Raw genomic sequence first — 25,344 nt, forward strand, 5'->3', positions numbered from 1 at the left:
AACATATGGCAAGTCTCCAGTATAGATCATAAAGTCGAAAGAAGAGTGGCCAGGGCACACCAGTAACATGAATCCTGATCCTGATACTGTTCAAGAATTAATAGAAAGTTCGTTCTTGTAAGATGATGTGTAGATATTTATTATAAGTGCAGGTAGAAAGTAGAAATCTCAAACAAGAGACTGCGTTGTACAAAATGACCATATGTCCAGGGCAGCCAGATGGTGATAAATGGTCAGAGTTACAGTAGGATATTCAAATGTAACAATAAGTCCATACAGCAAAACAGCCAACACGTGTTTCGTCTTCAAGACTTTGTCAAGGCTGTGGAAACATAGATGAAACATACATACATGTCGGTATAATGTAATTGTACAAGGTGAATTCACAACGTCTAAGATTCCTTGTACAGAGGTAAAGAGAACAATCGGAGCGAAGGTGCAATAGTGTTGTGTGAATTAAGTGCAGGGATGCGTTTAGTTAATGTGACGACCAGGATGTGGTGTGAATGCCTCAAAAGGCCTTATAGATGACTAATTAAATCACGTTCAAGAAGAAAAAGGCAACCAAGTCAGTCTAGTAGGGATAAATCGGCAACATCATGCGAGGTGAGATTGTCATAACCGTGTCCACAAAGTGTGATACAGTACATGTGCCTTAAATTTTAGCAAACATTTAATCCTAGTAGTGAAGAAAAAGGGGGATGCGAAGTGTGTTGTGATGTGTTTAGAAGATCTATAAATAGTGTAAAGAAAAAAGTAAAAAGTAGAAAGTAAAGAGTGATTAAAAGGGGGTAAGGTACCTTCAGATGTATAAAAAACGTATATGTAAACACGAAAGGTGCATATATCAAGCTGCTGGTAGTCATGAGTCCTTTGGAGAAGTCAAATAGTATTGGCAAATGATGGCCATGATAAGCCTGGGGTATAAAAAACAAAGAATAAAAATTAGTGTAAAGAAGGTCTTACGCAGGAGGAAAGATTGGAATCTGAGTAGGTGTGGTAATGAAAATATGTGTTGGGCATCCCGGGAGACCAAGAGTCAGTGGCCCCTATAAGAAGTAAACCCTACCGGTTGGTGTAATGTAAGAGAAAGAACTGTATACCTAAGCTGGGAGTAAACTAAAATTAAAATTAAAATAAAGCCTGTTATTTTGGAAGTTGATACTCCAGGGTTAAGCCCAATAAGGTCCATGTGACGATGTGAATTCTTCCTGTTATATGCTATTACACAAAGTGGTATGGAGTAAAAGGTAAAATGGAGCGCGAGGTGAAACCAGCGTGTGAGCGGCGGCGCTTCGTGTACCATAGCAGCCAGGATGTAAAATGCGGTCTGTGCATCGTAAGGATTATTATTGTCCAAAAGGTGTTGCAAGAAAGCGGCACAGCGGAAAAGGTAAAAAGTCAAAAGTGAAAGGCAGCGCGATGTGTGAATGGCATGTGGGGCGAGGCGCTCTCAGTTGGATGGCAGTCAAAATGTGAAGAAAGGTCCGTCAGGGGACGCATAAAAACGCGTCAGTTACCCGTAAGTGGGAGAAAGTAGTGAGACAAGCCAGCAGCGCTGGCAGTACCTTACCTCAAGTTATGTGTGGCGAGTAATCCCGTGCGCGTCGGGGTTTTGGCAGAGTGTTCTGCCCATGTAGTGTGTCAGCCTCTTTTTAAAGGCTGTTGGGTTCAGGCAAGAGAGAGTCGAAATAGTAAAAAGACTCTAATTGAGACGGCGAGCAGTTTGAGCAGCCCAAAGTGGGGGCCATTTTGAAACGGAGTGAGTACATATAGAGACTAGTGCTACGAGCAATGGAGACATTCAGAAAAGGAGAGGAGTGTGGAGATCAGACGTGGGAGTCATGCAGAGAAATATATATAATACAATTGCGGTTTGTTAGAAGTACCATTGTAACAAAGTAAGGCATAATACAAAATACACAAAAGGTGGTATGAACTACCGTCAAACAATGTAAAAGTATACAGAACAATAAACATTATACAAGACCAAGAAGAGTGGGTTACAGATTCATCTTGTAAGTTAGAGAACTTGCTAATATAGAGAACAGAAGTTATAGCTGGACACAGACAAATACATCTTAGTGTATAAAATATATGGAGATGAGTGTTTGTAAATAGCTGAGTTTCAAAGAAAGGAGTATAGATCCTTGTCGATGTTAATGCCCTCCTCCACAGCTCTGAGTATAATAATCCAACTGCTTTCTAATTGCCTAAGACGTAACGTTTTATTACCGCCTCTGGGTAGTGAGTTCACTGTATCAATGCCAAGTACACTGATGCCCAGTATCTCTTGCTGTCTATGTTTGGCATTGTAGTGGACCGCAAAGGGGTAGTTGACATTATTATTGCGGATGGCCCTGATGTGTTCTTGCAATCTTTCCTTAAGAGGTCGGATAGTGCTCCCCACATAGATGAGACTGCAAGTGCAGATTATGCAGTACACTACAAATTTGGTGTTGCAGTTAATGAATTTATTGATTTTGTAAGTAACTGGTGAGTTATATTGGAACTCAGTAAGTTTATCTTTGATGAAGCAGCAAATATTGCAATGCCCACATTTGTAGGATCCATGTGGGGCCGTTGGTAACCAAGTGTTTACTTGTTCAGGTGGCAGAAAGCTGCAACACAAGTGATTTCGAAGGGCGGGTCCCCTGCTATACTTGATGTTAGGTTTGGCAGGAAGGCTGGTTTTAAGGAATCCATCTGCTAGGAGAAAGGACCAATGTTTATGAAGAATCTTATATATGTTTGAACTGAGTACATTGTAGGGGATGATGAAGGATGGAGGTCTGGGTGGTTTATTCTTGTTAGTGGAGGTAACCAGCAGATCTGATCTTTTAACATGCTGTATTCTGTTGTTAGCTCGTGATAGTGTACTGGGTGAGTAACCCCTCCGTAAGAATCGTGTGTTCATTACTTTGGATTCTTCATGGAAAATACTATCTTCACTGCAGTTTCTCCTGATCCTGGTGAGCTCTCCATATGGAATGGCCTTGATTTGAGAGGCAGGGTGTGAGCTGTTAGCATGTAAGATGACATTGCATGCTGTAGGTTTTCTGTATAGTTTAGAGCAGATTTCATTACCTCTTATGTAGAGTGTTAGGTCCAAAAAATTGACATGTGACGTACTGTGTTCCCCAGTAGAAGTGATGTTAAAGGAGTTGGTGTTGAGATGTTGTAAAAAAAGGTCAAATGTATCCAAGCTACCTGACCAAAACAGTAAAACGTCATCAATGTATCTGCCCCAGTATAGTATGTGTTGAGTCGAATCAGGTGGGCACTCTCTCCATATATGTTGCCATTCATAAAAGCCCATGTACAAATTTGCAAAAGAGGGGGAAAATTTGGCCCCCATTGCCACACCTTGGATCTGTTTAAACCACGTGCCTTCATGGACAAAAAAGTTGTTATCCAAAACTAGCTCTATTAGATCTAAAAGCATATTAGAGTGTTCTAGGAGTGAAGCTTCACGTGTATCAAGAAAGTGCTGGATAGCAAGTAGACCCTTGTCCCTCGGTATACAAGTGTATAGTGAGGAGACGTCTAGGGTTGCTAGAATATGCCCTTCTGTCCACTCAAAATCACCAAGTTTGCTGATGAGATCCTTGGTATCTCTGATAAAGGAAGGGAGATTGACGACCAACGGTTGTAAAAACAGGTCAATGTATTCAGAAATTCTTTCCGTCGGCGAGCCAATTCTTGAGATGATAGGTCTCCCGAGCGGAAATGGACCTGGTTTATGTATTTTAGGTAGAATGTAGATGCATGGCGACGTGGGGGTTGGATTGTAGATGTACTGAAACTCCAAATCAGTGAGGAGACATTTGTCACTCCATGTGGATAGTGTGTGCATTATGTGTTCATTAGCTTTGGCCAAGGGGTTGTATGACAGGGTAGAGTATGCAGTGGCATCATTAAGTTGCCGGTCAATTTCCTTGATGTAATCAGATCTGTTAATGATCACAATGTTCCCCCCTTTGTCGGCCTCCTTGATGATTATATCCTTGTTCTGAGCAAGGGAGTGAAGGGCTTCTCTCTCAGGGATGGTGATGTTGTGTGTGATGTGTTTATGTCCTGAGCGATTTAGTTCCTCAAGTTGATAGAAGTCAGCCGTGACTCGTCTGTAAAAGATGTCAATGACATTTTCGCTTCCTAGATTAGGAGTAAATTTCGAGGAGGTCTTGAGACCACTGTCAAGGTGAGTATAAGGGTCAATGTTTAGATCTGATGTGATATCTGTGAAAGATGGAGGTATGTCTGATAGAGATTCTAAAGAGAGAAGGGTCTGAATGTCTTTCAAGTCTTTAATGGTGATGTTACTAATGGGACAGGGATCAGGAGCAGTGAAATTAGTCTGCGCTGGTCTACCTTCAAAAATATTTCCAAGTTTGCATTTACGAATGAATTTGAAGAGATTTATATGCAATTCAGTGAAGTTAGGTAAAGATGACGGCACAAAACCCAAACCTTTGCTCAAAATATTTATTTGTTGCATATTCAATTCAATGTTTGTAAGGTTTACAATAGAAATCTCATTATTAGTACTCGAGATAGAGTGAGTCATTTCTGATTGCGGGTGGTAGATCTCGTTGTGACCCCTTCTCTTTCTCTTGTTGTGTCTGTATGTCTTTCTCTTGCCTCTCCTAATGCGTTGGTGTGAGAATCCTCTCTCCTTCGGTTGAATATTTGGCCCTTTCTGTATCTCTCTAATTCCACTAAAAAAGGCGATTTGTGAGTGGTTGACATTGTAGTTTGTAGTGTTGAGATGCAAGTGTCACTTCCACTGATACTAGAGGTGCTAGAAAGATCTGTTTCACTTGTAGAGTAAGTGGAGGTGGCCCCATTGTCAGGTGGGTGTGAAGAGGTATCTTGTCTATCTAGTTTAATGTTATCAAATTTCCACGAGTAGGTGAAAACCATCCCATTCTTATAGTCCCCTTCATCCCTCTTAAGTTTACGTGTTTTTTTCTCTTTGATGTATTCTTGGTGTTTAAGTAATATTTCCTTGAGAATTCTATAGTTTTTTCCTTTGGCTTCAGGTAAGTTAATTTCTTTAATTTCTTTCTCCAAGGTAAGAATCTCCTCAATAAGTTTCTCTCTTTTGGCCCGGGCATCCCTGATTAGTATGTCCATCATACCAAAGGAAGAGGTAACCAAAAGGTGTTCCCACTCCTTTAGGAGTTCAGGACTGAGGTCTTCGAATAGGGGAATAGAATCACACGTAAGCCCCCAGGAATTTGTTTGTTGTCGATATATTTTTGTAAGATGGTGTAATCCCACCATCTTGAAAGCTCTTGTTTTTTGAGGCGTTCAAGTTTAACAAACTTCATTCTCAAGCCCTCTTTTTTAATGGGTGTGTTATGGCTGGTAGATGGGCCAGTGCCTGTTTGAAAAATGTCCTAAAGAAGCGCATCCCTGTTGTCATTGAATGTATCCATGTTATGTCAATGAAATTGTATGCAAATACAGAAGACAAAGATAAAGCAATGCGTAATATAAATACATAAAACAGTAATACAATCAGAATGCAAAGTGCTAAGCCGGCATCAATAGGGTAAGTCAGGCGAATAAGGTGGCGGATGCCAGAGAGTGCTTGCTCATCTGCAAATTTCAATTGCGAAAACAGAGCAAAGTCATAAATTAGAACAATATGGTGTTGGGTGCCAGGCTAGCCCTAACACCTGCCACCACAGGTGTCGGAGGGCCACACACTGAAGAGTGGGTGGTTGCCTTTATATTGAAAGAAGAGTGGCCAGGGCACACCAGTAACATGAATCCTGACCCTGATACTGTTCAAGAATTAATGGAAAGTTCGTTCTTGGCAGATGATGTGTAGATATTTATTATAAGTGCAGGTAGAAAGTAGAAATCTCAAACAAGAGACTGCATTGTACAAAATGACGATATGTCCAGGGCAGCCAGATGGTGATAAATGGTCAGAGTTATAATAGGATATTCAAATGTAACAATAAGTCCATACAGCAAAACAGCCAACACGTGTTTCGTCTTCAAGACTTTGTCAAGGCTGTGGAAACATAGATGAAAAATACATACATGTCGGTATAATGTAATTGTACAAGGTGAATTCACAACGTCTAAGATTCCTTGTACAGCGGTAAAGAGAACAATCAGAGCGAAGGTGCAATAGTGTTGTGTGAATTAAGTGCAGGGATGCGTATAGTTAATGTGACGACCAGAATGTGGTGTGAATGCCTCAAAAGGCCTTATAGATGACTAATTAAATCACATTCAAGAAGAAAAAGGCAACCAAGTCAGTCTAGAGTGGGATAAATCGGCAACATCATGCGAGGTGAGATTGTCATAACCGTGTCCACAAAGTGTGATACAGTACATGTGCCTTAAATTTTAGCAAACATTAAATCCTAGTAGTGAAGAAAAAGGGGGATGCGAAGTGTGTTGTGATGTGGGTGGAAGATCTATAAATAGTGTAAAGAAAAAAGTAAAAAGTAGAAAGTAAAGAGTGATTAAAAGGGGTTAAGGTACCTTCAGATGTATATAAAACGTATATGTAAACACAAAAGGTGCATATATCAAGCTGCTGGTAGTCATGAGTCCTTTGGAGAAGTCAAATAGTATTGGCAAATGATGGACATGATAAGCCTGGGGTATAAACAACAAAGAATAAAAATTAGTGTAAAGAAGGTATTACGCAGGAGGAAAGATTGGAATCTGAGTACGTGTGGTAATGCAAATATGTGTTGGGCATCCCGGGAGACCAAGAGTCAGTGGCCCCTATAAGGAGTAAACCCTACCGGTTGGTGTAATGTAAGAGAAAGAACTGTATACCTAAGCTGGGAGTAAACTAAAATTAAAATTAAAATAAAGCCTGTTATTTTGGAAGTTGTTACTCCAGGGTTAAGCCCAATAAGGTCCATGTGACGATGTGAATTCTTCCTGTTATATGCTATTACCCAAAGTGGTATGGAGTAAAAGGTAAAATGGAGCGCGAGGTGAAACCAGCGTGTGAGCGGCGGCGCTTCGTGTACCATAGCAGCCAGGATGTAAAATGCGGTCTGTGCATCGTAAGGATTATTATTGTCCAAAAGGTGTTGCAAGAAAGCGGCACAGCGGAAAAGGTAAAAAGTCAAAAGTGAAAGGCAGCGCGATGTGTGAATGGCATGTGGGGCGAGGCGCTCTCAGTTGGATGGCAGTCAAAATGTGAAGAAAGGTCCGTCAGGGGACGCATAAAAACGCGTCAGTTACCCGTAAGTGGGAGAAAGTAGTGAGACAAGCCAGCGGCGCTGGCAGTACCTTACCTCAAGTTATGTGTGGCGAGTAATCCCGTGCCGTGCGCGTCAGGGTTTTGGCAGAGTGTTCTGCCCATGTAGTGTGTCAGCCTCTTTTTAAAGGCTGTTGGGTTCAGGCAAGAGAGAGTCGAAATAGTAAAAAGACTCTAATTGAGACGGCGAGCAGTTTGAGCAGCCCAAAGTGGGGACCATTTTGAAACGGAGTGAGTACATATAGAGACTAGTGCTACGAGCAATGGAGGCATTCAGAAAAGGAGAGGAGTGTGTAGATCAGACGTGAGAGTCATGCAGAGAAATTTATATAATACAATTGTGGTTTGTTAGAAGTACCATTGTAACAAAGTAAGGCATAATACAAAATACACAAAAGGTGGTATGAACTACCGTCAAACAATGTAAAAGTATACAGAACAATAAACATTATACAAGACCAAGATGAGCGGGTTACAGATTCATCTTGTAAGTTAGAGAACTTGCTAATATAGAGAACAGAAGTTATAGCTGGACACAGACAAATATATCTTACTGAATAAAATATATGGAGATGAGTGTTTGTAAATAGCTGAGTTTCAAAGAAAGGGGTAGAGATCCTTGTCGATGTTAATGCCCTCCTCCACAGCTCTGAGTCTAATAATCCAACTGCTTTCTAATTGCCTAAGACGTAACGTTTTATTACCGCCTCTGGGTAGTGAGTTCACTGTATCAATGCCATGTACACTGATGCCCAGTATCTCTTGCTGTCTATGTTTGGCATTGTAGTGGACCGCGAAGGGGTAGTTGACATTATTATTGCGGATGGCCCTGATGTGTTCTTGCAATCTTTCCTTAAGAGGTCGGATAGTGCTCCCCACATAGATGAGACTGCAAGTGCAGATTATGCAGTACACTACAAATTTGGTGTTGCAGTTAATGAATTTGTTGATTTTGTAAGTAACTGGTGAGTTATATTGGAACTCGGTAAGTTTATCTTTGATGAAGCAGCAAATATTGCAATGCCCACATTTGTAGGATCCATGTGGGGCCGTTGGTAACCAAGTGTTTACTTGTTCAGGTGGCAGAAAGCTGCGACACAAGTGATTTCGAAGGGCGGGTCCCCTGCTATACGTGATGTTAGGTTCTGGGAGGAAGGCTGGTTTTAAGGAATCCATCTGCTAGGAGAAAGGACCAATGTTTATGAAGAATTTTATATATGTTTGAACTGAGTACATTGTAAGGGGTGATGAAGGATGGAGGTCTGGGTGGTTTATTCTTGTTAGTGGAGGTAACCAGCAGATCTGATCTTTTAACATGCTGTATTCTGTTGTTAGCTCGTGATAGTGTACTGGGTGAATAACCCATCCGTAAGAATTGTGTGTTCATTACTTTGGATTCTTCATGGAAAATAGTATCTTCACTGCAGTTTCTCCTGAGCCTGGTGAGCTCTCCATAGGGAATGGCCTTGATTTGAGAGGCAGGGTGTGAGCTGTTAGCATGTAAGATGGCATTGCATGCTGTAGGTTTTCTGTATAGTTTAGAGCAGATTTCATTACCTCTTATGTAGAGTGTTAGGTCCAAAAAATTGACATGTGACGTACTGTGTTCCCCAGTAAAAGTGATGTTAAAGGAGTTTGCGTACAAAGCGACCTTTTTCTCCCAACCCAGACCTTGAAAAGGAGGAATCTCTCTATCCGCCCTAATTGTTGCTGCTAAAGTTTCAATATATAAATCAAAAAGAAGAGGGGATAGTGGGCAGCCCTGACCCGTCCCTCTGAATCCTGAATCTTGAGGAAATCCTATCATTGGTCAAAATACAAGCGGATGGGTCTTTATAGATAGCCTGAATAGCCCCAATAAATTTTGAACCCAACTTAAAACCCTCCATAACACATTGTAAAAAATACCAATTCACCCGATCAAAAGCTTTGGCCGCATCAAAAGTAAGAACCGATAAGGGAACTTTTTCAGAAATCGCCAAATCCACCGCACCCAACAAGTCAAGAGTTAACTCATGCAATTGTCTACCTCTGACAAACCCCTTCTGGTCCACATGGATCAAGTTGCGAATCACGCCCTGGAGCATTTTGGACAAGATATGGGTATAAAGCTTATAATCTGAATTCAACAAAGGTATTGGCCTACACGAACTGCCAAAGGCCGGGTCTTTCCCTGGTTTCAGAAGGAGGCTAATAACAGCCTCACCCCAAGACTTGGGCATATCAGCCCCCTCTTGTAAAAGAAGATTAAACAACTCTGTCAATATTGGCACCAGCTCCTCACAAAGATTACCATATAACTCATTAGGCAGACCATCTGGGCCAGGGGCCTTCCCCTTCTTTAAGTTCTGAATGGCATCTTTCGCCTCCCCAAAATCTATCTCCCTAACCAGTTGTTTCTGATCTATATCTGTTAACCGAGGGAGATGAAGGACATCCAAATATGCCCTTGCCAATGTTTCAGAGAAATACAAATCTTCAGTGTAAAAATTCTGAAAGAAGCCAACAAAAGCCTCCTCTACCTCCGTTTCGGCTGTGGATAAAGCTCCAGTGACCTCTGATCTAATTGAAGAAATAATATTCTTGGAGCGGTCTGATTTAGTTTTCCAAGCTAAAAGCTTCCCACAGCCTTCCCCATATTCATAGCGGGCAAACCTGCTGCATTCCCGCGTCCTTCTATTTTTCCTCTCGAGAAATAGCCCCAACTCGGGTCTGGCCGATTCTAACTGAGCATTGAAATAACCCAACTAGCTCTCCTCACCCCTTAAAGTGGCCTCCAGCAGGGAAGCCACCTGAAACTCAAGTTGTTTTAACTGATTTTTTTCCTCCCTGTAACTATAGGTGGCCAAACCCACAAGCCTACCTCTAATAAATGCTTTGTAAGCATCCCACAACATCTGCAATGTGGTGGATCCATAATTAGATTTAAAAAAATTATTGGTAACCCTCCTCAAACCATCCACAGTCAGCTCATCCAAAAAGAGAGCGCGATTAGCTGTCCACCTAGGAGTAGACACTTGAATATTAAGGGAGACATGCATTTTTACAGCTGAATGATCTGACAGATGTGCCGGGCATGACTAACCAATCTTACCATGTCCCTTAGCTGGTGCTGCATTAGAAAGAAATCGACCCTAGAACGATGACCATACTTCTTGTTATTGAATGTAAACCTAAGACCCTCCCCGCCCTTCTGATGCCAAATGTCTATCAAACCGAGATCTAACATTCCTTGTTTTGTCCATGACCAAGTTTTAGGTGAATTCACCGTTGGTCTTGACGTGGACTTATCTAACATCGGGTTAAAACATTAAAATCCCCACCTACTACATTCGGGTACTTGGCTGCCAGTAAATGGCTATAAAGATCTTGGAAAGGTGAGGGGTCGTCAACATTAGGCCCATAATACCCAGAGATCGTAAACCAGACTCCATGCAAGCCGGCCTCCACAACCAACCACCTGCCCTTATGATCCTTTTTAACATTTGCAACCTTCACACTTAACGACTTTTTAATAAGAATTGCCACCCCCTTGACAGCACATGATTGTTTAGTACATGCGCAATAGCCCACCCAATTCAAATGTTTAAGATACTCGTTCCATTCAGACTCTAGCAAGTGAGTTTCTTGTAAAATAATCACTTCCTCTTCTATCCTTTTTAAGAACTCAAAGATTCTCCTCCTCCTCCCTGGGACCTGCAAACCGTTAAAATTCCACAATAGAAATTTTATCAAAGCCCTCTTTTGACTAGCCATTGTCCAAAGAAAGAAAATTGTCAAGAAAAGACCATAAACTTGACATTTAATCGAAACCCCTCACGCGACCGCATACCACACTGCTGAGGACATTTTCAAAGATATGCATATTTCCCCATTTCCCTCCCCATAACCCATCGCTGGTGAGAAAACGCCACCAACCGATGTCCCAAGTAAACCCCATCCCACCACCACCCATGGGAACCCTCCCTTGCCTCCCAATAGGGTGACTATTACCACCCATATGAGCTCAGTGTCCTGGCAGCTCTTCTAAAAGAAATAAAGTATCAACATGAAATCTTCATCTTTTCAATTAATGCCTGAACTTCTGCGTGCTCCCTAATTTTGTCCATAGTGTTGTTCCACATAATCTTCAAGAACGCCAGGAACCTCATCTGAACTGTGGCACCAAAAGACCTCAGGACCTGCATATGTTTCCCCAATTCCCAATGCCTATCTACAGTTGCTTTGGAGAGATCCGAGCGTATCCGAAAGGACCAATCGCCCATTGAAAAACGGCCCGCATTGAGGGCGTCAGATAGAATTTTCTCTTTTTCGGAGAAAGTACCAAAGTTAACAAGAATTTTCCTGGTGGGTCTTCCTATCGAGCTTCCTTCTGAAGGGGTCCCGAATTAATTCTCTGAATGTCTTCTTCCAACTTGGACTGATCCACAGAGGGAAAAATGTCTTAAACAGTATTATTACGTAACCCTTAATGTCATCCCCTTCCAGCCCTTTGGGAACGTTCAATAACCTAATGTTGTTCCTCCGTAAATTATTCTCCAAAGATTCCAGCTTCTCCTGGACCATCTTGCCATTACGTGTCAACTGGGAAATGTCCTGGGAATTGGACAGTACTCTGGCCTTCTGCTCTGAGACAGCTGTCTCCAATTTACTCATCCTCTCCGCCAACGCATTAAGTTTACTTTCCAGTGCAGCACAAGATTCTCTGATTTTTCCTTGGTTGTGTTCAGATACCTCAAATTTACCCCTGATCTCCTCTGATAGAGAAATCAAGAGGTTCTGTACCACAGGATCATGAGAGGATGGACCTGGCTCTAAAGCCTTCATCAACCTATGGCCCTGTACCCCACCATATTCGACAGGTTGACTTGCGCAGCCTCTTTCTCACCACCCTGCTTCCCATTCCCAAGGGAAGAGGCCAGGGAGGCCGGGGAGGGAAGAAAATTCTCAGAGATTTGTGAAGGCTGCATCTCTGAGCTAAGAGTAAATCTTCTTAAAAAAGGTGTAAGGGGAGATACCAACCTACCCTCTTCTGTTGAATAGTCTTGGGCGCAGGAGACTTTACTGAGGGTACCTAGTTTGTTACCGTGCCTCTTTTTTGACTTAATATCAAGTGGTAGGGGTGCAGAGAAACTCCCTTTTTTAGTTTTTATAGCCCACTTCCCTTGCCCTTTCTTGTTACAGGACCCCCCCTTACTGGGTGCCGCTAGGGTACCAATGACCACCTCTTGGGGGCCTCTTCACCCTCCCCTGTACAGTGTTTGCTTCTGTTTCCGCGCCAGTGGGGGGCCTCTAATGGTTGCTCGTGCCCTCAACTTCACTGGTGTCATAAACAAGCTATCTTCTAATGTAATGGCTGAGTAAAGCTTGCTGTAGACTTGAGGTTCCTTCCCCAACTCCTTCCCGAAAGCGCCCAAAACAGCTGCAGTATGTGGCCCCCGAAAGCAGCAAAGGGTGAGATAGGGTCTCCCTCAGTGAAGAAACAAAGCAGCCTCTGCCCAGAATCTAATACTCGAGATGCTGAGCCTCGGCGTCTCAGAGCAGGGATTCATTTCCGCGCCCCGTCCTGCCACTCGCAGGGGGCTGAAGCCAGGAGAGAGGCTCATCGGACGGGAGAGCCTCGCAGCTTTCAGGCGCAGCGCTGGCGTGTCGTTCTCAGCATGCCGACCGGAGAGAGCTCCCAACCACGGAGCTCACGCAGCCGCCATGTTCCCCTCAGGAGATGTCAAAATCAGGAATTGTTGTTGAACAGCTCAGTAATCACTATTCCATGCTTTCTTGCTGTAAATTATGGATGGTGAGTATTTTCTATGTTCCAATTTCGTACTCAGTGCCTTGGCCTGTGTGTTGTAATGTGCGATTTGGCTAAATTTCCAGAGTAATAATAGGAACTGTGAGGAAGATATTGTCACAGAAAATATGAGGGTGGAAGCTGTCAATCTAAGTAAGTTATTTTTATCAATAGGTTACTGATATTTAAACCGGCAGGTTCATGGAGCCAATAAAGAATCATCCAGCAGGGAGAAAATAAAGGCACATCCAGGATGAGAAGTCTAGGTTCATGGAGCCAATAAAAAATCATCCAACAGGGAGAACATAAAGGCACATCCAGGATGAGAAGTCTAGCCTGATTGGTGTTCAAAGACTTTATCTCAGCAGCTTTCTGCAGTAAAGTACTCCCAGGCTGAGAGCACAGCAGGAATCATGAATATTTTCCACTAACAAAACGATCATCCTCTCTGGAGTAGGTAAGGAGTTTATCAAGTGTTATTGATTAAAAGTTAAAAAAGAAAGAGACCAGTTGGTTGGAAGTAGTTGCAGTATCATGTGAGGAGCACACTGATAATGCAGGATCTTATAAGGAACAAAGTAAGCAAGCAAAAGGAAGTTGTGGAGCATTTTTTTCTTGCGTGGTGTTAAGAATAAAATACAACGCTTTGGAGAACTAAATGTCTAAGGCCCTCTTTACAAGTGTTTCATTCTTTTCCGATCCTATGTAAACTACTGTTTATACAGGAATCGGTAATACAAGTTTGGAGATAGTTACCACATGCTCCCCAGGTAAATTTGGGCATGTGAAATGGACAAATTTTACAGTGGGAAAATGCAAGTTAAATGCTGGTACAGTGGGTTTTGGTGCACAAAGCACCAAACTCTCCATGCTATATGTCCCATTTTTAAGGGCACAACTTGTAATAGGTGCTAATTCCCACCTTTTAAATACCACTTCCTGTGGTATCAAATCACATCAAATCAATCAATCAAATTTATAAAGCTCACAGCTGCATCTGAAGAGGCACCCCGGCGTGAAAGGCTTCAAACTTATACAAAGAGCTGATCAGACCCAGGCCTTGATTTATACTTTTTGGTGCAAAACTGCACTAATGCAGTTTTGCACCAAAAAGTTTAGCACAGGCTTGCACCATTTCTGTGCACCAGCCAGGCACCATATTTATGGAATGGTGCAAGCAGGTGCAAAGGGTGGGCTGACGTCAAAAAATGACGTTAGTCGGGTGGGGCTGCCACTATGGAAGAAGAGGGTTTTGCACCAAAAAATGGAGTTAGGCAGGTTAGAGTAAAAAAAAATTACTCTAACCTGCCTAGAGTCATTTTATGATGCCAATTCATCCATACCACATGACTCCTGTCTTAGAAAAGACAGGAGTCATGGCCACCACCCCAATGGTCAGCACAGGGGACCAGAGTCCCCTGGTCATGGCCATTGCACCCAGTGCCATGTGAATAGGTGGATGGCATGTCTGCTTCTCTTGCTCTGTGTTGGTGGAGATGATTGGCATGCACTGCTGAGAAAAACTAAAAAGATAGATGCAGAGCATTAAGTGGGATGAAAAAAGTGGGAAGACTTTAAAAGGGTTGTGGCCTATGTAATAGGGGTGTGGATTAAACATGTTACCTAAATTCCTATGAGTTGTCCAGTGTTCCACCCAACCAGTATTTTGGGCCATCTCTGACTTTTCTGCTGTTGCACAAGATATATAATATCACAACTGACTTGCACCTAAAACCAGCCAGGGTTAATGGCATTGTCAGTGATTGTTAACTGTTTAAGATTAATGAGTAACAACAATGATTTTGTTGTAAATAATTAATATTAAAAACGTTTCAGTTCTGAAATTATGAATTAAACCTTAGTGAGACCTGTGAAAAGTATAATAATTTTCATAGTGTCTAAATCCCTCTTTTTATGTTCACTCAATGTTAGACATGCACACCATTTTTCTCTCCACATCTCATCCATCTGCATATCTTATACCTCATCTGTGAGAAACTGGATTGTTGGTTGACTGGAGGGTGAGTCCTAGGTCAAGCAGCAACCACAATCCTTGCCAGGCTATGGCACAATCAAACCCCAAATTAACCTCTGCTGACCTTTTGGTAGCATGGCAAGGAGCAGTCAGGCTTAACTTGAAAGCAATGTGTAAAGTATTTGTGCAGCATGTCAAACAGAAAAAACAGTGAAAACACCACACAAAAAGGAACCTACATCAGGTCAGAAAAATAGTAATCATTCTAATATTAAAACCAAGACAAAATGTAAAAAATCCAATAAGTAGAACTTGGGTTATGAAGTTTTAAACAATAAGCTGTGAAATATTGCTTAGAAGCAAGGACTGACAACTGGGGATATCTGATGGAACGTACAGGGAAAAACTGAAAAATTCAGGCAGTTCTTAATGGAGTGCAGGCCGGCTACAGGAACCCAGTTAGACTCGCTCTCACCCAAAGTACCTTAAAACCTCTTTGCTGAGCGTTGCGTGGATCCAAAACAAAGATGCGTTTGTTCTAAGATGTGGCATAGTTGCAGTGCGAGGTCCTGTTGCATCGTCGTTGAGGATCTAGTTGATGGGGCTTGCAATGCGAAGGCCAGTGTCAGGGATGGGTTGCACAGGTGAAGCAATTTGTCATTTTCAATGAGCGCTGAGGCTGTGATGTTGAGCTGTAGTGTCATTATCGAGGATGCAGTTGATGTGGGATGTGAAGAGCTTTCACCAGGGACTGATTTGTGCAGTGGCGGTTCCGAAGGCGATGTATCGGTCCCAAGATGTGGCATGCAAGTCTGTTGCCTCGGTTCCAATCCTAGCAGTAGCAGCAATGCATCGGTTCTGCTCCACGCTGGAGTGGCAATATATCGTACGGCTTCTGCAGCAAAAGATGCATCTATTCCTCTCAAGCAAACCCCATAGGCCTACTTCCAAGGGTCAAGGACTACGGTGGCACCACTTGGCAGGAAAGACTCACAGATCAAGGTGCAGGAGCAGGATGGTTGGAAGTCTTTAATGTCCCTGAGACTTCAAATCAGGAGGCCAGCCAACTAGCCCTCGGAGTCACTCTGGATTCTGGGTTGGATAGATGCAGGACCAGTCCTTCTCACTCCCAGGCAAGAGGGAAGCAGGCAGCAGGTGAGCACAGCAAAGCAGGAGTCTAGTAGAGTAGCAGTCTGGCAGACTGTCAGTCCTTCTGCAGCACAGCAGTCCTTCTTTCTGGCAGAGTAACTACAGACTTAGAAGTGTACTTAAGTAGTGGTGTCTGAGATCCATTTCTTATACTCACTGGTGCCCTTGATGTGAGGGAGACTACAAAGACTTGCCTTTGAAGTGCACATATGTCCTGCTCCTCCTGCCATGACTCTAGACTATGGTGGGGTATGCAACCTTTTGTGGATGAACAGGACCAGCTCCTCCCTACCATCTTGCTCAGGATGACACATCAAGGACCATCACATAACACCTAAGCTCCCATTGTGTGTGGCTGTCGTGGGGAATACACAAAGCACAACTACCCACCCCAGACAAGTGCTCAGAGAGATGCTGTGGGCACCAAATGGATAAGGCAAGAAAATGCCAACTTTCTAAAAGTGGCATTATCAGAATTTATCATAAGTTAGGATTTTAAGTTGTGATTCCAGCGATACCAAACTTGGAAAGGGGTTATCTTTTCCCATTTGGAAATTATGCTTATAAGGTGTAATGGGGTAACTCCGATGTTATCCTATGGGAGAGATAGGCCTTGCAGTAGTGAAAAACAAATTTTGACTACTAGGGCATGTAAAAATTAAAAGTACATGTCCAACTTTTTAAATATACAATACCATGCCTTGAGGCTGTCCAGGGCCTACCTAAGCTTTTGCTGTATATCTCTAGACATGCGTTTCTGCTCATCATGCCACCCCAGTTCGGACCCAGCCATATGCAAATCAGCTTTGACCCTGCTCCCCATTGGAACAGTCCAGTCTAAAGTGCCAGACCAGGTCCTCCCTGGACCAGAAACGAGCATCCCCCCTTATCAGCAAGACTAGCTTGAATCCAATGGCCCAGTAAGCATGGGAACCACCTGTGGGCATACTCTTTCCACTTAGGGCAACAAAAGCAGAAAGAACAAATGATGGACTAAATGCTGAACAAATCAAACATTCGTCCCCATCACAGATCTGAGGTTAATCCATTGATTTTTTTGTTCACCACACACCCCAGTTTAGACACAGTCATATGCAAATTAGTCTTGACCCTGCTCCCTATGGAAATGTCCAGCCAAAAGTGCCAGGCCAGGTCCTCCTTGGACAGGAAACAAGTGTCCTGGAACCGGTTCTGGGGTATCACCCCTCATCAGCCAGGCTAGCTTGAATCCAGTGGCACAGTAAGCATGGGACTCAATGTGTGGGCATAACTTTCCCACTTTGGGTGTCAAAAGTGAAAAGAACAGATGATGGGTGGAATGCTGAGCAAACCAATCATTCACCTCCAATCAAGACCTGGGTTTAATCCATTGCTTTTTTGCTCGCCACACCACCCCAGTTCGGACCCAGTGTTAGAAATGGGTTTCTGGTTGGCAGTCAGTTTGCACTCTGGCCAAGCAGGGACCCTCCCGCTAGTCCGGGTAATGTAATACACACCTAGGAATACCCCTGCTCACCCTATTGGTAGCTTGGCACAAGCAGTTAAGTTTATCTCAGAGGCAATGTGTAAAGTATTTGTACAAACACACAGAGTAACACAGTGAAAACACTGTAAAAGGACTCAACATTAGTTTAGAAAAAGAGCCAATATTTATCTGATTAAAACAAGATTAAAACAACAAAAATCCAATATACACCAGCAAAGTTATGAATTTTCAAAGATTAAACTTGAATATAGTGCTTAGAAACACAAATGCTTCAATTTGGTTTTATCACTGCATCATGATAGAGCCATTCTCAACAATCTGATGCCAACGGCGCCGGTCACGGAATCACATGGACCCCCAGATTCAGTACCTTGTGAAAGTGAGGAAACAAGCTGGTGCACGGAGTCGGGAAGTGAGCCGTCTCTGGATCCAGTGCGGCATTGGTTCCGGTCCTGCAGAGCAGAGGAGCAGAGGCGTTAATGTGGGGCATTGGGTCCTTGCTGCAGAGCAGTAGAGATGAGGCGGCATTGGTGCGAAGTTTCGGTTCCTTACGCATCTGGTGGGGTTGATGTCTGGTAGGTCAAGATGCAGTTGGGTGACCTCACTGGGTTGGGGTTATGGTCCCGCCACAGGGTTGCAGGCGCTGCGGTGGAGTCAGGTGTCACGAACGTAGGTGTCACTCCACTCCAGACTCACAAAGTCACGGGACATCAGTGGCTGCTGTGGCGCAAGCCCTGCAATGTCGGTCGGGGTCATCACACTCCAGTGGGGACCACGGCTTGAGTTGCAGGCGGCGGCGCAGGATCAGGCAGCAGCACCAGTCCGGAAGTCGGTGGAAGTTGGAGCACTTGGTTGTTCTTGGTTTTTAACCAGCTTTCACTCCAAAGGCCCAGACACTGGAGTAGGCACCACCTGGTGAGTTAGAGTCAACAGCAAGTGAACCCAGAGGCTGGTAGGTGAGTCTTTGCTGTCCCTGACACTTCTTAACAGGAGACAAGCTCAGTCCAAGCCCTTGGAGAAATTTCCCAAGCAGGATACACAGAAAAGTCCAGTCTTTGCCCTCTCTAAAGGTAGAAGCAGCAACGGCAGGCCAACCCAGCAAAGGGGCAGTACTCCTCCTCCAGCTCTTCAGCTCTTCTCCTTGGCAGAGGTTCCTCTTGATCCAGAAGTGTTCTAAAAGTCTGGGGTTTGGTCTACTACTTATACCCATTTCTGCCTTTGAAGTAAACAAACTTCAAAGGAAAGTCTCTTTGTTGACAAGATCCTGCCATGTCCAGGTCTGGCTCCAGACACACACTAGGGGGTTGGAGACTACATTGTGTGAAGACAGGCACAGCCCTTTCAGGTGCCGGTGTCAACTCCTCCCTTCACACTCTAGCCAAGTAGACTGTCCTGTTTCTAAAAGTGCCATTTTCAAATTGACAATCTAAAAACCAACTTTACCAAAAGATGCATTTTTAAATTGCGAGTTCAGAGATCCCAAACTCCAAATCTCCACCTGCTCCCAATGGGAAACTGTACTTAAAAGATATTTAAAGGCAGTCCCTATGTGAACCTATGAGAAAGATAGACCTTGCAATAGTGAAAACCAAATATTGGAGTATTTCCCTATCAGGATTTGTAAAACACACTTGTACATGCCCTACCTTTCAAATACACTGCACCCTGCCCATGGAGCTACCTAGGGCCTATCTTAGGGGTGACTTACATGTAGTAAAAGGAAAGGTTTGGGCCTGGCAAGTGGGTGCACTTACCAGGTCGAGTTGGCAGTTTAAAACTGCACACACAGACACTGCAGTGGCAGGTCTGAGCCATGTTTCACAGGGTTACTCATGTGGGTGGCACAATCAGTGCTGCAGGCCCACTAGAAGCATTTGATTTACAGGCCCTGGGAAACTCTAGTGCACTTTACTAAGGACTTACTGGTAAATAAATATGCAAATCATGGAAAAACCAATTACATGTACAGTTTACACGGAGAACACTTGCACTTTAGCACTGTTAAGCAGTGGTAAAGTGCCAAAAGTACCAAAAAACAGCAAAAACGAAGTCCAGCACACAGTCCAAAACTACAGGAAGCAAGACAGGGTAAACCACGGCAAGGATGGCTGGTCTAACACCAAGCGATATGAAAATCAGTCTTGACCCTGTTTCCCATGGGATCAGCCCAGTCCAAAGTGCCAGGCCAGGTCCTCTCTGGACCGGAAACAAGCATCATGGAACTGGTTTCGGGGGTATCACCCCTCATCAGCCATGGGGTGCAAACTGGGGTGGCATGGTGAGCAAAAATAACTATGGATTTAACCCAGATCTGTGACTGGGGGTGAATGTTTGACAATGTTCACCATTCCATCCTTCTTCTTTTTGAGTTGCTGTAGTCTCCCTGAGTGGGAAGGGTATGCCCAGACGTGGGTCCAGTGCTCACTGTGCCACTAGATTCAAGCCAATCTGGCTAATGAGGGGTGATTCTCCAAAACCGGTCCCATGATGCTTGTTTCTAGTCCAGGAAGGACCTGGCGTGGACTGTTCCCATGGGGAGCAGGGTCAAGACTGATTTGCATGTGACTGGGTCAAAACGGGGGTGGCATGGTGAGCAAAAATAACTATTAATTTAATCCAGATCAGTGACTGGGGTGAATATTTGACAATGATCAGCATTCCGTCCATCATCTTTTTGTGTCGCCCTCAGTGGGAAGGTTATGCCCAGACATGGGCCACATGATCACTGTACCACTGGATTCAAGCTAACATGGCTGATGAGGGGTGGTACACCAAAATCGGTCCCAAAATGCTAGTTTTCGGTCCACGGAGGACCTGGTCTGACAGTTTGGGGGGAGCAGGGTCAAGACTGATTTGTATATGGCTGAGTCCAAACAGGGGTGGCGTGGTGTGCAAAAAAACGATGGAGTCAACCCAGGTCTGTGATTGAGGATGAATGTTTGACAATGTTCAGTCTTCTGCCCATCATCGCTTTGTGTTGCCACTTTCTAAAAGTGGCATTTGTAAAACATTAATGTGAAATCTAACTTCTCCAGTTAGGAGGATTTTTCGCTACCAATCAAACATAGCAAACATGAAAGAGCTACTCCTTTCTAATCAGGAATTGCCCTGTAAAAGGGTATCAGGGAATTTCCAATGCTATTCTAGGAATGGTGTAGGGATCGCAGTAGTGAAAAACTTAAATAGGCTGTTTGTCACTACCAGGGCATGCAAAACATACATTTTCATGTCCCACCTTTTACTTACACAGCACCCTGCCTATGGTGCTACCTAGAGCCTACCTTAGGGGAGACCCATGTGTAATGAAAGGGAGTTTAAGACTTGGCAAGTACTTTTAAATGTCAAGTTAAAATGGCAGTAAACTGCACATGATGGACCTGCAGTGGTAGGCCTGAGACTGATGTGAAAGGCTACTTCAGTGGGTGGCGCAATCAGTGCTGCAGGCCTTCTAGCAGTATTTAATTTACAGGCCCTGGGTATATAGTATACCACTTTACAAGGGACTTACAAGTAAATCAAATATGCCAAGCAGGTGTAAACCAATTTTATAATGTTTAGAGGAGAGAGTATATGCACTTTAGTAGTGGTTAGCAGTGGTAAAGTGCTCAGATTCCTAAAGCGAACAAAAAGAATGTCAGAAAAATAGGAGGAGGAAGGCAAAATGTTTGTGGTAACCCTGTAAAAAGGGCAATTTTCAACACAATCCCCCAACCTAAAGCCAGGGTAGACTAATCAATACATTGATGAACTTCCCTGCTTAGGGCGAAAGAACATGGACAATGAGCCGCTATTGCAGGGGTACTTGCCAGTCCTACTCTGTGTTAACCCAGTTGGATCCCTCTGTCTATGCTCTCAGGGCTCACTAAGCTACCCCATGGGGACTCTTTCTCCTCACCTGTGGACCCCGTCTGTGAAACACCTAATCTTAATTGGCCAACAGATGCATCCAAGTAGGCAGACAGTACTACCATGACCAACCAAGCAATGTGGCCCATTCTAACATTTGGGTCTGGCTTCTGTCCCCAACCCCATGAAAACTCTGTCCACAAGGACAGCAACCAACAGAGGCCACTGACAGCTGTCAGTGTTAGACGCCAGGCCATCCAGGGGTCTCTGTGATTTCTCAGTGTGGGGGTGTCATAGACCCAAGTGATTTGCATCCACCTCCACTTTCCCTCCTACCAGTTCAGGGATGGTATCCCGCACCTAGACCTCCAGCTCAGGGTCTGTATCCTTGGTCAGGACAGGAGTTAGGGATGAGCCTCTCCTCCCCCTGACCCTCCTTCTGGGGTTCCGTGCCCTCCTTTTGGGAGTGGTACCTCTAGAAATCTGAACTGTCAGTGCACTTGTGGCAGCCACCCTGCCCAGTTCTCCCACCAGTTCACGGGTGCTATCCTGCAACTGGTCTTCCAACCCAGGGTCTATACCCTAAGGGTGAAGAGGCAAGCCTAGACTTCCAGGGGACTACCACTATCCCCCAAGCAAAGCACATTCTACATGTATTGTGCAAGGGTCAGCCTGGCACAGGTGTCCTGACCTCTGTCCATGTGACAGGGCATGGAGCCCCCTCAGGCCAGACGTGGCCTCATCAATGTCAGTCTTGGGGTCTTTTAATTCCAGAACTGGAAACCCCTGACCCACTGGTTCTCCCACTGGGGACTTACCATAAACTTTTTGCCATCCTCCTCATATTTTTCTGACCTTCTTTTTGTTGGCTTCGGGACTCTGAGCTCTTATCCCTCCATCTGGACTTCTGTCCCCTCCTCTGTGGAGTGGGACTGCCAAGGATCAGAAGTGGTTGGATGCTTGTGGCTTCCACCCCCCCCTCCCAAGTTCTCCAGACACTATGGGATACCCATCAGTAGATGGTCTCCTGGTACAGATCAGGCTCCCCAGCTTGTGCGCATTCAGGTAATACTCCAAGCTTTGGAGCTGGGTATAGGGCATCCTGGGGCCCCACCCACCCCCACCTCTCCCTCTGCTCTGAGAAGGGACATGGGACCTTCCCACCCACCCCCTCACTATCTTGGGACCTGTCTGGGTTACTGTGAACCTCTCCCACCCAAGGCTAAGGGTAACCTAAGCCACTTCTCTTCTTTTAGGATCACTCCCAAATGCCTTTCCAGACACTTGGGTACTCAGCCAGAGGTCTGCCTCCTTTGCAAGTTCCCTGAGGTCAAAGAACGTACAATCCAACAGGTGTTGGTGCAGACCCAGAAAACAATAACTGAACATGTGCTCTCTGGCAATCAAATTGTACAGCCCTTCAAAGATGTTTACTGTGCTACCCTTTACCCAGCCATCAAGTGCGCTGCAAAAATACTCCATACGTTCCTCCCAAGACTGGTGAGACAGTTGCTTGCTGCCACTGAACCTCAACCTACAGTCTTCAGTGGGGAATGTATACTTCTTTGTGAGGACTTCCTTCATGGGGTTATACCTCTGCCTGTCACTCCCTTCTAGGGCCACCCCTCCCATCATCAGGAACATGACTCCTGACTCCATGCGCGCGTTTCCTAACCCTCCTGAGGGATCCTGTGCTCCGCTAGAGCTACCTCATATGTCTGAAACCTCTGATGTATACCATCCCCCTCCTTGAAGCTAGGCTCCAAGTCTCTGGGTATTTGGGTGGTATCTTTAGCACTGGACACAATCATTTTGCTGCCACCACTGGACTCTAATTGCTGCGCTTGAAAGTCCAGAACCTTCAAACTACACTCATGGGCCACTTTCTTCTCCTAAAGAGCAAGTTTTTCTCTTTCCGCCTCTGCCATCCTCTTTTCAGCCAGGGCTCTGTCAAGCTTAGCTCTTCTCTCCTCCACAGCCAACTTGACCAGCTGCAGCCTCAGGTCCCTCTCAGCCTGTCTGTCCTTGAGCTCCTTAGGGGACAGGGGGAGGGAGATGACACTGTTCTCAGCAATAGATCCAGCAAGGGACTCCCTATCCATGGGGTCCTTTCTCTCCACTGGAGCCTCTGCCTAGTCATTTTTCTCCTCTTCCTCATCCTTCTCAGGGACAATGCCCTCTTAGGGTTCTGGTTAGGAATCCTCTAGGAAGCACCAGAGCTCTACCTTTTTTAGCCCTAGAATTGCAATGGGGTGCTCCTCAGACTCCTCCCCAGAGTCATCACCCTCCTTGCCCTCTGCTGAATCTTTTCTCCAGTGTGCCGTTTCAAAAGTACACAGGGCTTTCTAAAGTTTCAGCTGTGTGGATTTCCTATTCACAGCTAACCCTTTCTCTTTGCAGAAACCATTCAACTGTTATAGTCACCTGCTGTTACTGTTAAAGTCACTTGCTATTGCGCATGATTCGCTACTGAAGGAGTATCTCGACACTGGGCACAGCAGATTAGCAGAGAAAATTACCAGGGATGTAAAAGTAAGCATTAAACAGGCAGGTTTTTAGCAGCTTTTTGAATTGTACATGATTCTCACATAGCCAAATAGGCAGGGGAAGCTTATTCCAATAGAATGGCGCCAAGTAGGAGAAAGACCTACCACTACATCTGGCCATACGAATATGAGGAACTTTTAGGTAGGATATGTTGGAGGATCTTCAAACCCGAGATGGCTGATACAGATATAGCCTGGAGTGTAGATAGGTGGGCAAAGCCCTAGTTAAAACTTACTGTGCCAAGCAGCATATTTTATAGAAAATGCATTTTTTATGGGCAGTAAGTGGAGAGCCATTAAAATGAGAGCTATGGAAGTAGGTTGGGGCAAGTTGCAAATTAGCCAGGCAGCAGTGTTCGGTACTACTTGGAGTTTTAGATACCAAGGTGTCATTAGCCACTCCCAGAAGTGTGTTTCCATAATCCAGGTGACTGGTAATAAGAGCCTGGACTAAAGACTTTCTATATCTGGGAGAGACATAGAAAGGTCTTCCTTAGCAGCTGCATAGTGGCATGGCAGGTGCCACAGATAGAATTCACCTGGCTTTCACCTGGTTTTTTATTGATTCATAGATAAAGATTGATCAGTTTTGTCCCCAGGTTTTTTACAACCTGTTTGGGGAGGGTGGGGGCAAGCTCACATGGCCACCAGTTGGGTGACCATATTTCAGATGCTTTCTCAAAGAGTAAAATCTCTGTTTTATCTCCATTTGACTGGAGACAGTTATTAGTCATTAATGCTGCAGCTTCATGCATACAAAAGGAGACTCCTCCAGATTATAAGATAACAGGTCATCAATACCAAATGTTGACCCTTTTCTGGCAAGTTCTACTTGGGCAACAAACAAAAGTCCCAGGTGTAAGAAGATGAAGCAGGAGTGAATTAAAAAAATTACTAATGTGAGGGAACAGGAGTAAAACTGGTAACAGCCTTAGTGCAGAGTTGTAGTAAACAACGGGTTACTATGGTATTGCACAAACACAAGTCCTATCCTCAGCACTGATCACCAATGTTAGAAATGGGGTTTCTGGTTGGCTAAGGTATGCACCACAGACAAGCAAAACACACCACTCTAGTCAAATTAGCCTGTGCACACCCTCTGTTAGCTTGGCACAAAGCAATCAGGTTTAACTTAAGAGGCAATGTGTAAAGTATTTGTGCAACATACACACACACACACACACACACACACATACACACACACACACACACACACAGCAACACTCAAATACACCACAAAAGAGACCCACACAGGACTATAAAAATAGATTTCTATATTATGAATCACACAAGAAGACCAAAACGATA

Source organism: Pleurodeles waltl, chromosome 4_2, assembly GCF_031143425.1.
Source record: "Pleurodeles waltl isolate 20211129_DDA chromosome 4_2, aPleWal1.hap1.20221129, whole genome shotgun sequence".
Taxonomy (NCBI): domain Eukaryota; kingdom Metazoa; phylum Chordata; class Amphibia; order Caudata; family Salamandridae; genus Pleurodeles; species Pleurodeles waltl.